This window comes from Chiloscyllium plagiosum, unplaced genomic scaffold (assembly GCF_037043375.1).
Source record: "Chiloscyllium plagiosum isolate Xiang-an unplaced genomic scaffold, Cpla_swu_hap1 HiC_scaffold_23, whole genome shotgun sequence".
NCBI classification, from domain to species: domain Eukaryota; kingdom Metazoa; phylum Chordata; class Chondrichthyes; order Orectolobiformes; family Hemiscylliidae; genus Chiloscyllium; species Chiloscyllium plagiosum.
Genome location: NW_028270161.1, coordinates 14651163 through 14663755, shown reverse-complemented (window position 1 = coordinate 14663755; position 12593 = coordinate 14651163).

Here is a 12593-nt window from a genome sequence, read left to right as displayed (position 1 = left end):
CTGAGAGTGGTTGAGACAAATAACACAGATGCATTTGAGAGGAAGCCAGATAAGAATGTGAAGGATAAAAGAATAGAAAGATAAAGGAATAGAAGGATAAAGGAATAGAATTGATGCAGTTAGAAGAGAAAATGTGGGAGGAGCTTGTGCAGAGCCTAAATCTGCAACATGGACCAATTTAAAACAAGTGGCCAGCTCCAGTGCTATAAACTCAATGTAACTCGATGTTAGAATTTTACAGCAACATTGACAGGTGCTAGGAATGCCGTCATGCCTTAATTCAATATATGAGCGGATAGCTGATTATAGAGTTTATCACTCTCAGTTCCATTGACAAGAATCGATCGTTTCTCAATGGCTGTTCTCTGCAAACTTTTTATTGAAAACTTGAAGGAATGGAAGGGATAAAATGGTTTCAATCAAAACTGATGTACTTTTCTTCAGAGGAATATTTAGGACAAACCATTATGAAAGAGCGGCAGCAGAAAAATAATCAACCATGACTGCAATCATAGCTGTTGTACTTTGCAAGGGGTTTTGATTAGATTGCCTGTTCAGTGGGAGAGAGATGTGGGGGAAGGAACAAGAGACAGAGGAAAAAAAGTGACTTTGAGATGGAGAGATGGACAAAGTAGAAGAGGGGAGGGATTTGTAACTGGTAAACCTGCAAGTGAACAAAGACGTGCCTCTACCTTTGAGCATCTTGTAGAAACAATAATAATGCACTTTCAAATATTTATCGGTTCATCTCCCACATCTTCCAGTGCTGATGAAAGGTTATTGACCTGAAATGTTAACTCCTCCCATTTACACTAATGCTATATGACATATTTAGCCTTTTCAACATTTTATCTGTTTCTTTTTGAGGTTCTCAGTATCCAGAATATTTCACTTTCGTCCATTATTTGACTTGTTGGTTTGGAAAGCTAATCTATCGGTCTGTTCACCCCAAACCTATATGGGTATGGTCGCAGTGAATGGCTTGCTATCTTGAGTGGGATTATCTGTTAAAATACCAATACCCTTCAAGTCCCAAAAGTACCAAGCATTTTGTTGTAAATGTAAACTCACTTGAGCAGAAAAGAAATATAAATTGTATCAAAATCTTTTCTGCAGAAAATTGGACAAAAATCCAATGTTTGAAAGTTCCACTTAATATGTCGTTCTGTTTAAATGCATTAACTTTCATCTTGTTTTGAAATCGTCAATTTAAACTCCAGTTTCTTTGTAATGAAGCTGTAAGTATTATTGGAGAGACTTACCTATGTTAATTATTTTATTTACAGCTACTGCTCTGTGCATGTGACTCCTTCAGGGCATAAGATGCCTCAAGGAAGGGAGGTAATAGCCTAGTGGTCTTATTGCTTAGACTCTTAATCCAGGAAACCCAGGTAATTGTCTGGGGATCTGGGCTCAAATCCTGAATTTGAATTCAATGAATATCTGGAATTAAGAGTCCAATGATGATTGTTAGGAAAAATCTATCTGGTTCACTAATGGCCTTTATCCTGTGAGTGATTTATTTTAAAAAAAAAGACAGATTATAATGCTAGTACTTTCTCCAGTTCTCTCAAATTTCAGGCATGGAATTTAGCAGTTTGGGTTAGAAACTGGCTTTCTGAAAGAAGGCAGCGAGTGGTGGTTGATGGAAAATATTCAGCCTGGAATCCGGTTACTAGTGGTGTGCCACAAGGATCTGTGTTGGGATCACTGCTGTTTGTCATTTGTACAGCCATCTGTTGTCAATTTAAAGCAATTCTAGAAAAGAATTATAAATTCCATTAGCAATATAAATTGTTCGCATGGGTCACAAAATCTAAGAGTTAGGTTGAAAGTAAAACAACTTGCCTGCATTTCTGGTTGAATCATCCTAAAGAATACCGTGTTGTTTTGGTAATGATAATTGAAAGTGGAGGCTTGGTTCAAGAGATCTTTTGATTAATTTATCTGTGTGCATTTGCTAATAGCAGCAAGCAATCAAATCTAGACATGGTGAGGGAAAATCAGCCAGTAGATTTGCTTTGGTTTTCAGCTCGTGGAAGAAATCTGCTGTGGTTCTTGAACTGTCATCGTATTGTGGGCTTCAGCTTCCAGTACGATATTTGTATCTGATGGGGCCATTCTTATGTTAGTTTCTGTATTAAGAACTAAATGTGGGTAACATAATACTAAAACCTTCAACAGACATTTATTATAGCTCTTGGTATGTATATCTAGAGTCCCAGGCACTTTGAGCGAATACTGTGCGAGTCAGTTGCAAACAGTAACACCCATCCAACAACAGGTCATGTTTCTAATGGCTCCAGTTAAGACGGAGTCAAATAATTTTATACCTTTGAGTTAGTAATGTACCTTTGATGTCAGTAATGACATAATGAGCAAGTCTTTTAAAGATATACTGCATGTGAGACCGACCATGACATCCCCTGTTTATAAAGAAAGGAACAGAATTGCATGGTTGTATATGGACGTGTGTCACCATTTCAATAATTATGCAAACAGGTAAAAACAAAGTTAACAAGGTTACCAATTCAGGTAGCGCTTTGGAGGTTTGACAGCTCATTCAGAACTGATAATGATCATGTCCTCGTCAGTGCTTGGTTGTTGTTAACTGACAACTGGATTGTTCTGCTGCTGGTTGCTGTCACTCAACATAATCACCATCAGGGGTTTCTTCATCCTTCACTCTTTTCAGGCTTAGCTCAACTGACTCATCTTCTCCATTCCGAGCTGGCTGCTGTTCCTTTGCAATATAGTGCCATAATCAGTAATGACTTAGTATGATCTGGATTATTCGTTGAGCCTTTGCCATATCCGAGTGGATCAAAATATTTCAATTTGGATTTCTGACGGCCCAGTGCACACTACAGCTTAATCATCAGGTGTCACTTTCATTCTGTTTGGTCATTGAAGAAGAATGACATGTTTTGTTTTAGTCCATCCACTGGAATGTTGCTGGCTAGGCCAGCAATTATTGCCCATCCCTCATTATCATTAAACCGCTGCAGTTTATTCATGTAGGTGGACCCACTCTGCCATGAGGGAGAGGGTTCTAGGATTTTGATTCAGTGACACTAAAACAATGATGATATATTTCCAAGTCTGGATGGTGACTGACTTGGACAGGAATGTGCAGGTGATGCTGCTCTTGCCCTTCTTGGTGGTTATGGTGTGTTGGTGTTGGATTAGGGTGGACAAAGTTGGAGGTCATTTAACATCAGGTTATAGTCACTTGATGAAGAAACATTGTGATTTCAGATAAACCTGGTGGATTACAACCTGGTGTCATGTGACGCTTGACTTCTTGATGGTAGTGATGATGAGTTTGAAAGGTACTGTGTTAACTGCCTTGGTGAATTTCTGCAGTGCATTTTATAGATGGTACAAGCTGCTGCAATTGAGCATCAATGGTAGAGGGAGTGAATATTTTTTATGTGATGCCAGTCAAGTGAGCTGCTTTCTCCTGGATGGTGTCGACTTTCTTGAGTTGTTATTGGAGCTGCACTCGTCCAGGCACCTGATGGGTACTCTATCACAGTCCAGATCTATACCTTAGAGATGGTCGATGGAATTTGGGGAGGTTGGAGATGAGTTATTCACTGCAGGATTCGTAGCTTCTGATGTGCCCTTGTAGCCATCATATTTTTATATAGCGAATCCCTTCAGTTTCTGGTCAATAGTGTGTCCCAGGATGTTGATAGTCAGGAAGTCAGTAATGGTAATACCAATGAATGTCAAGGAATGATGGCTAGAAGCTGTCATGTCAGGATAGCTGTTGTCTGGTACTTTTGTTACATGAATGTTGCTTGTCGCTTGTCAGTCCAAATCTAGGTATTGGGAGAAAGTGAGCACTGCAGATGCTGGAGATCAGAGTCGAAGAAATGTGGTGCTAGAAAAGCACAGCAGGTCAGGGAGCATCCAAGGAGCAGGAGAAGATGAAGAACTTAAGCTCAAAACGTCGATTCTCCTGATCCTCGGATACTGCCCGACCGGCTGTGCTTTTCCAATACCACATTCTTTGACTCAAGCCTAGATATTGTCCAGAACTTGCTGCACTTGGACATGGATTGCTTCAGTACCAAAGGAGACATGGGTGTGCTGAACATATGCAGTCATCAGTGAAAATTCCTAATTTCTGGAATTCCTGCAGCAATGTCCTGGGCCTGAGATGACTGACCTCCAGCAGTCAGAAAAGTGAATGGGCCTTCAGGATTTCATAGCACAAGGGAACTCTTTGAAATAGTGAAAAGTAGACTAAGCTATAGTGTAAGTCTTTATAAGCTTTAACGTTAAGTTAATAGGGCTAAATTCACTTTGATTATACAATAAAGCTTGCTTTTGTTTAAACATGTGGCATCTCTTAATTTTGTCACTTAATTGAGGTATAAAAGATAATGAGAGGAATGGATAGAGTCAATAGCCAGACACTTTTCCACAGGGCAGGATTGATTGGCATGAGGGGTCATAGTGAATGCATGGAATGCGTTGCCAGCGGTGGTGGTGGAAGCAGAGTCATTAGGGACATTTAAGTGACTGCTGGACATGCACATGGACAGCAGCGAATTGAGGGGTGCATAGGTTAAGTTATTTTATTTTACATTAGGATTAATCCTCGGTACAACATCATCAGCCAAAGGGCTTGTTCTGTGCTGTACTTTTCTATGTTCTATTTATTGCTGGTCATTTGGATTTCTTCTTTATTCTTAACAGGATCATAGTTATAACTTGTCTAGAAATCTCCTCAGTATTCACATGGACTTACAGGATCACGGAATTGTTACAGTGCAGAATGAGGCTATTTGGCCCATTGTGTCTGCACAGGTTCTTTAACCTTCTGGCACTCTCCTGTATTTCCCCATTTCACTAATTCTATCGGTTAGTAACTTTTCCACCAAACCATCAATTACGTTATAAAAGCAGAATGGGAGTTGCTGTGAGCAGTCTGCTTGCCTCAATTTTAGCGAGTGTATTCAAGAAAAGCATGAAAACCAAGACATCTTCATTTCCACCATCATGCAATGCTTTCCAGTGAATTAAAATGTTCCCTGCCAATCCATTTGACAATACACAATGTAAATAATCTGCAATACACTTTAACTTTCCAGCAAGGATTCCATTGCCTGGCATCAACTAATCTGGCACCAGTGAAAACAAATTCAGACTCAAGATTTAAGGATTTACATATGGATTTCGGAATAAAATTAAATTTGATGAGCCCGGAGAAAGAGGGAGCAGCTAAAACAAGTCCGTGGAGGCTTATGAAGAACAGGCAGAAAATCTGCTTCAAGCAAAGAGAAGAACAGTGTCAGGGAGTCAGAAGATAGAGAGAGAAAAAAAAAGCATTGACAGACTTTTAAGATGGAATCAGATTATAAAGCTCCCCAGAGGTTTAATTTTTGTATAATCCATTGCACAATATTTGCAACAGAAGGAGAAACAATCGGCAGACAACGTTGACATTTCGGTGGGAAAGGTTGTGGAATTTAATAATAGCTACGCAGAGACTGCTGTTACTGTGCTTTAGTGAAAAGCCAGAATTGTCTGTTAATCTCTTCCTTTTCGTTCTTTTTCACTCTCTCTGTCAATCTACACAAGTATTGAGTCTAACACCTGTCAGTCACACAGATGCACTGTTTCAAGATATCAGAAATATTTTTACACAGTTTCTTTTGCCTGAAAGGACTCAGTCAGGTGGAATAGAACACTGCCCCAGGATCAGAATGGGGTCCTGGGTTTCACATGCTCTGATAGCTCGCTGTTACAAAACACAAAGGTCTAGAAATTCAGTGGCAAGGTACCCATTTTCTGAGCACAAACTCACCAGTCAGCCTCCACGGTGAGAGGCTGAAAGAATATTTCCAGCTAACTACCATTTTTGGAAAGGAAAGTAAGTAATGTCCAAGCCCCAGACCTCAAAGGAGACACAATAAATGGAGATGAGGATCCAATGTTTGTTTAAAGCCTTTACTACCAGATTAATTTACCCTTGGAGCATCACCAGCTGCACCCATGCTCCCCTGTGAAGAATCTACAAATTTTATCTTCTCCCCGTGAATTTCTCTTCCTTATCCATTACATCTTGTTAATTTTGATCACTTGGACGTGATCATGCATTTATTTCCAACACAAATGCACAGCGTGGAGTCAGAGACTCCATTACTATGATGTTCCATATGGTTATCTGCCTTTGATTTTTTTAAAATGTTGACTTTGTCCAAGTGACTGATTCAATAGCAAAGTGAAAGGCAACTGATGTTGTCACAGATGTTCTTTCATCTCCAAGGCCTGGTGGAACGGTGGTTCAGTGGTTATCATTTATGCCTCACAGCACCAGGGACCTAAATTTGATTCCAGCCTTGGAGGACTGTCTGTGTGGAGTTTGCATGTTCTCCCTGTGTCAGCATGGGTTTCTGCTGGGTACTCAGATTCCTCCCACAGTTCAAGGATGTACAGGTAAGGTGGATTGGCCATGCTAAATTGGCCTGTTATGTCCAAGGATGTACTGGCTCGGAGGATTACGTAAATGTGGGCTTATAGGAATACGTTCGGTTCTGGATTTGGGTGGAATGCGCTTTGGAGGATCGGTGTGCACTCCATGGGCTGAATGGCCCTTTTCACACTGTAGGGATTCTATGATTCTGAAGTCAAGATGAGTCTCAATCATTGGGACTTGACAATGGCATAAATAAGGGAAGCAAAGGCCTGATAGCTAAATTTGCAGATTTAATTTAATTTATTGTTGTCACATGTACCTAAGTACAGTGAAAAGTTCTGTTTTCATGCAGCACAGTCAGATTGTAACATACAAAGACATACAGATCATAGGATGATTGAACAGAGCGAGACATTCAAAATTACGGCTGCACAGGAAATGCAGGAGTAACATTTAAATTTGTAATTTAAGATGTCCATTCAACTATCTACTAACAGCAGGGGAGAAGCTGTTCTTGACGCTACATGCGTTTATGCTTTTGTATCTTCTACCTGATGGAAGAGTTTGGAAGAGATTATAACTTGGGTGGGATGATGCTGGCTGCTTTTCCATGACAATGATGGAGCGAATAGATGGGAGGTTGGCTTGCGTGATTGTCTGAGCTGTATTGATGACACACAGATAGACAGAAAAATATGTCTGGAAGAGGATGTAAGGTAATTGTAAGGATTCTGATGGATTGAGTGAGGAGCCAAAATCTGACAGATGGAGTATAATGTAAGAAATTATGATATTGTTCATTTTGGCAGGAAGAACAAAGTACCATAATATTACTGTGCCGCCACAAATTGATTCAGCAAAAACAATGTTAATTACTCCTGTTTGGTACAGTGCATTAGCTTATATCATTACTCCAAGACATACAAGATCCTGAAAAGACTTGGCAGAGTGGACGCTGAGTGGATGTTTTCCCTTATTGGGGAGACTAGACCTATTTTAAAAATAAGGAGTGCTCAATTGAAGATGGATGTGAGGAGATCTTTTTCTTCTCTGAGAGATTTTATGAGTCTTTGGAATTCTCGTCCTCACTTTCTGGTGGATGTAGGGTAGTTGAATACTTTTAAAGCCCAGGTAGATTGATTTTTGAATGACAAGGGATAACTGGGAATGTAGAGTTTAGTCCACAATCAGATCAGCCATGAACTTACTGAACAGCAGAGTAGGCTGGAAAAGCTGACTAGCCTACACCTGCTCCTCAATTGTATATTCACATAACACATAGCTTCCAGTGGAAAATATTGATAGAAAGGAAGCCCAGCACGTAGAATGCAGGAGGAATGTGGCAGGTACCATCAAATCAAAGATGGTACAATTGGCAACATAAAGATGGCTTCAGAAATTCACAAAATGAAGAATCAGAGAATGAAGAAGACACTGAGTAAACTATGGTTTAAAGATTAGTCAAAGGAAGCTGTAGCAACCTTTCTCAGTTCCCTGTCCAAAGACAAATCTGACCCAAAGCATAAAGACCTCCACCATGAAAATGGCAAGGAGGTAGCTCCCAAATTGACCTCAGCTGGATCAGGGATCAGGAATCCTTCTGGTGGAAGTTAACAGATTCATTCCTGCCAAACAATCCCCTCATGAATCTGGGTTGCTGTGGTCACATAAACCTCTGCTTCGATGTTGTCATCTGAAGCTATGCATCGTGATAGTAGAAGCTCCAATTTTCTTTCCATCCTGTGAACTTCTCCCAGTCTTACCACCTGTCAGTGCCATGTTGGCAGGATTTACAAATTCATGCACAACCTGTTTGGCCACTTTGTGAATGTGCCGACCTTGACTATCCAGTCCTGGAGTGAAATTTTAAACCCAAAGCGTTAATTAATGGGGCAGTTTGTTAGCTGGAGCCAAAAGTGACAGAAATCCATATTTTTAAAGTGGAACCAAAAAGGAAAAGTGAAAGAAAAACAATTGAGATAGATTTAAGAAAAAGTGACATCCAACAAAATATACCATCTGAAAGAAAACATATTCTTTGCATTAAAGAGGAAAATCCAGCAGTAAAAACATTAAAGACTCACATTTATGTAACTGCCTTCATGACCTCAAAATGTCCCAAAGTGCTTTATCATCAATAAAGTCTCTTTGAAGTGTAGTCTTTTGTTGTAATTCAGAAGACATGATGTAATTAGATAAGATGTTGGTTGAATAATAAATATTGGCAGGACACTGGGGATAACTCTTCTATTCTTCAAAACATTGCCAGGAAATCTACTACTCCTCCTCAAGAGATGAGGTAAAGCTTCGGTTCAACATCTCTCACAACTCAACACTCTCACAATTGGATTTGTCACTCAGGTCTCTGGAGGAGATTTGAATCCCAAACCATCTGAATCACAGCAAGAAGGACTGCTGTCAAACCAAAGGGGAGTCCTTCACATGGAGAGGGTGAACGCCAACTAGTTAACTTCAGTCTCAGCTGAAACCTCCATGCTGTGAAAATGGAATAGCCATCTAAACTAGTCATTCATTAAGTTCAAAACAAGTGTTCTGTGTTTACTGGATCTACTGACCGTAAGGTGAGACACAGCAGTTTAGAAAACAAAATATTGACACTGTCACAAGTAAAATATATAAGGTAATTGCGCATCCAATGTGCCCTTACGTACTGACTAACTGGCTATAAAATCGCTGTGAGAGATTCTTGTTGCTGCTGATATTACACAGTTGACTGGAGAAAATGGCAGCTCTTGAATTCCATCTTTGTTTATCGCCAAACTTATCACTACAGGTCACTCAAAGAATTATATATTAATAGTTTGTCTCTCTGCACTGTCATTATTGTTATTGAATTCTCCACAGCTGTAGTTTTGCAACAAATTGATGTTGGCATTAAGTGAAAGAATTTTGAGATACTGTTCTCTCTCACTCTATCTCTCTCTCTCTCTCTCACGACTCCATTTAACGGCCTCTTCCCCTTTCTTTTCTCGCCTGCTCTCCTTGCGTCAGACCTACTATACCTCACTTTCCTAAACGTGGAGATGCCTGTGTTGGACGGGAGTGGAAAAAGCCAGAAGTCACATGACACCAGATTATAGTCCAACAGGTTTATTTGAAATCACAAATGTTTGGAGCACTGCTCCTTCATCAGGTGAAGGGGAGGGAAGCACACAGGCACAGAATTTATAGGCAGAGTGATAATGGCAAGATGATTCCAGGTAATCAAGAGTGGCAAAAGATAAGTACAAATAGTGTGAGTACAGTGTCAACAGGCTGAATAACAAGTCTCTGCAGGTGATCAAAAGTGTCAACTGGTGTGAGTAAAGTGTCAACAACTGAATGGCTAGTGAAGGGATGACCTATAATCCAATTAATTAAAGCAGAATCAGGTCATAAACCAATTCCCCTGACGAAGGAGCGGGGCTAAGAAAGCTTGTGATTTCAAATAAACCTGGAGTCGTGTGTGACTTCTGACTTTGTTCACTTTCTTAGTGTAAGAGTTGACGACGTGGGAACGAAAACTGAGAGTCTTCTAGTTAGCTTAGTTGGGTGGTTTCTGTTCCAGGTACATCCTCATGTGTAAATCTTTTCATTTGACCAGCTCTCATATTCAGCAGCCTGTTAACGCTGACCTGCCCATATATGCAGTCAGTCTTTAACACCGGCTTTCAATCTATATGGAGGATTAAGCATTTCTAAGATTGATGAATTATTTGGAACCCAGATGTTCTATTTCTACTGCATTTAATTTTTCACATTCAATTATTCCTAGTGCATACCAAGCTGTAAATCAAGGAACTAGTAATATTGAATGTCAAGGAAGCACAGATAGGCGAGTAATTTATGATCGTTGTCTTTCTGCTCCTTTATCTCATACTTTGGAAATAGTAGTAGCTTTTCCAACAGTCAATCAGTCATCATCATTAAAGGCTATCCACAGATGCCACTACACAGTACAATTATCTTTCCTCTCTGCTGGCTACTACCTATCGTCATTCTTCCATTCAAGTTCCACCAGCTCAGCTTGGGCTCTCTTTCTTTCCCTTACTGTGGGGGGTGGTTGCGGCTGAGGCGGGGATTTATCTTTTACAGAGCTCAGACAATGAGCTTCATCCGCACAGCATTTCTGTCTGCAAACTTGGTCTATTAATTTGCTGTTCTCCAATGTTCTTTCAAAGATTCCTCAAAATCCCTCTCTTTAAAAAAAATCCGGTCACACACAGCTCGCGACGTACAGAAGTAGCCACTGCATGCTAGGCTTTCGATTTTTAAATTGCATTCTGTTTTTTTCTGTTCCAGAGGGTTTCAGCAGTCAGAAATATTTCGAGCATTTCTTGTTCTTCAGCAACTGCACAGCAGCTGGTATAGAAAATAAAGCGAATTCACATTAAACATTTATGATGTGTTTTAATATATGTCATAATTTTTAATAATTTTCAATACGCACACACTCTTAAAATGTATATCATTGGAATCACCCTATACAGTTGGTGACCAATGTCAGATATTCACTTTGGAATATTTCACAGAATTGTACAGCATCAACGGAAGGTATTCAACTCAGCATTTCTCATTAATTTCACTTCCCTTCCCTTTCCCACTATCCTAGCTCTTAGGAAGACTTAACCAATTAATCCAGTCTCCTCCTGTTCATTCCCCATCTCCCTGCAATTTTCTCCTCTTCAGCAATTTGTCAGGTTTTCCTTTGGACAGTTACAATTAAATCTGCTTTCACTTTCTCTTCAGGCTATCTAGCTCATAAGAACACATTGTTAAAAAGAATTCCCTTTATCTTTCTCTGGCTTGTTTGCCAATTACCTTAAAACTGTACCCTCTGGTTACCAATCTTTTATCTTTATTACTTCATGGAATGTGGAGTCTATGACAAGGCAAGCATTTATTGCCCATCCCTAAATGCTGTGGAACTTGTGGCTGGCCAGGTTATTTCAGAGAGTAATTAGGAGTCATATCACACTGGGTGTTAGATGTAGGCTGGACAGAGTAAGAACAGCTGACTTCCTTTCCTAAAGCCATTAGTGAACCAGCAGATGGGTTTATACAACAATGATAGCTGTCACAGTCATCATAGTCCAGATTGATAAATTTGACCAAGTCCCATAATGGGATTAGAAGATGCATTTCCAGGGTTGTTAACCTGTGCTTCTGGATTACCAAACCAGTGATATTGTCACTATGTTATCATATCTTCCATGCTCCCGTAGAAACATTTTCTTCCTAATTAAACTTCTTTAGTGTGTCTCCCTTGACTCAAATCTCCACTTAAGCTTTTTAGCTCTTACAGGAACAGTTCCAGCTTCTCAGAACTCCTCGTTGTAACTTTCGCAGTATGAAAACATGGAAATCCCTTACTTTGGATGTAGGATACACTTGCATGCTTTCCATCAAGTCGGCACTGACACTTGAATTTGTTGTGTGTTTATTGCATTACTTGTCCCTGACTGTTCAATCAGTCACTTTTGAGTCATGTTTCTATTGGTGAGGGTGCCACTGGAATCAGCATCTTTCATTTTGATGGTTCTTATTGGATGAGATCACCAATTCAGAATTGATTAACAGGGCTGATCGTCACTGACAACAGCCTAATATGTTGACAATCAGTTTCACAGGCAATCACTTATCACTGACTAGATGATGATAAGTAACTCAATTAACAAAGAGCTGGGATGTTGCAAAATCATACAATCAAATCAATTGTAATTTGCATTTGTCTTTGAAAGAATATAAGTGTTAGAATAATTAGTACAGCTTGTTATGACTGTTCAAACTTTCTGATTTGCTGCATTCACTGTCCAAACAGTCTTCTGTCATTACATTTTCAGGAAAGTGTGTAGGTCACTGACATAGCAGCTGATTAGGGTGTTACAATCTCAAAGATGTTCTCATGATTGCAGTACCAAGATAGTAAGCATTGCATCATCTATTTGATTAAACTAGGAGAGTCAGTCTTTTTGTGGCATCTTTATATCTTCTCCTTGGACTGTGATTAAGCACGTTGTCACAGATTCTTGGAAAAAATGTACAGCAATTTAGCTTCCCCTATCAGTGGTATCCCAGTTAAAGTTTTTTCTTTTGTGTGACACATTCCTTAAGGGAGGGAATGCTGTAGATGCGCACTGCTATTGAGACAGCCGCTCTG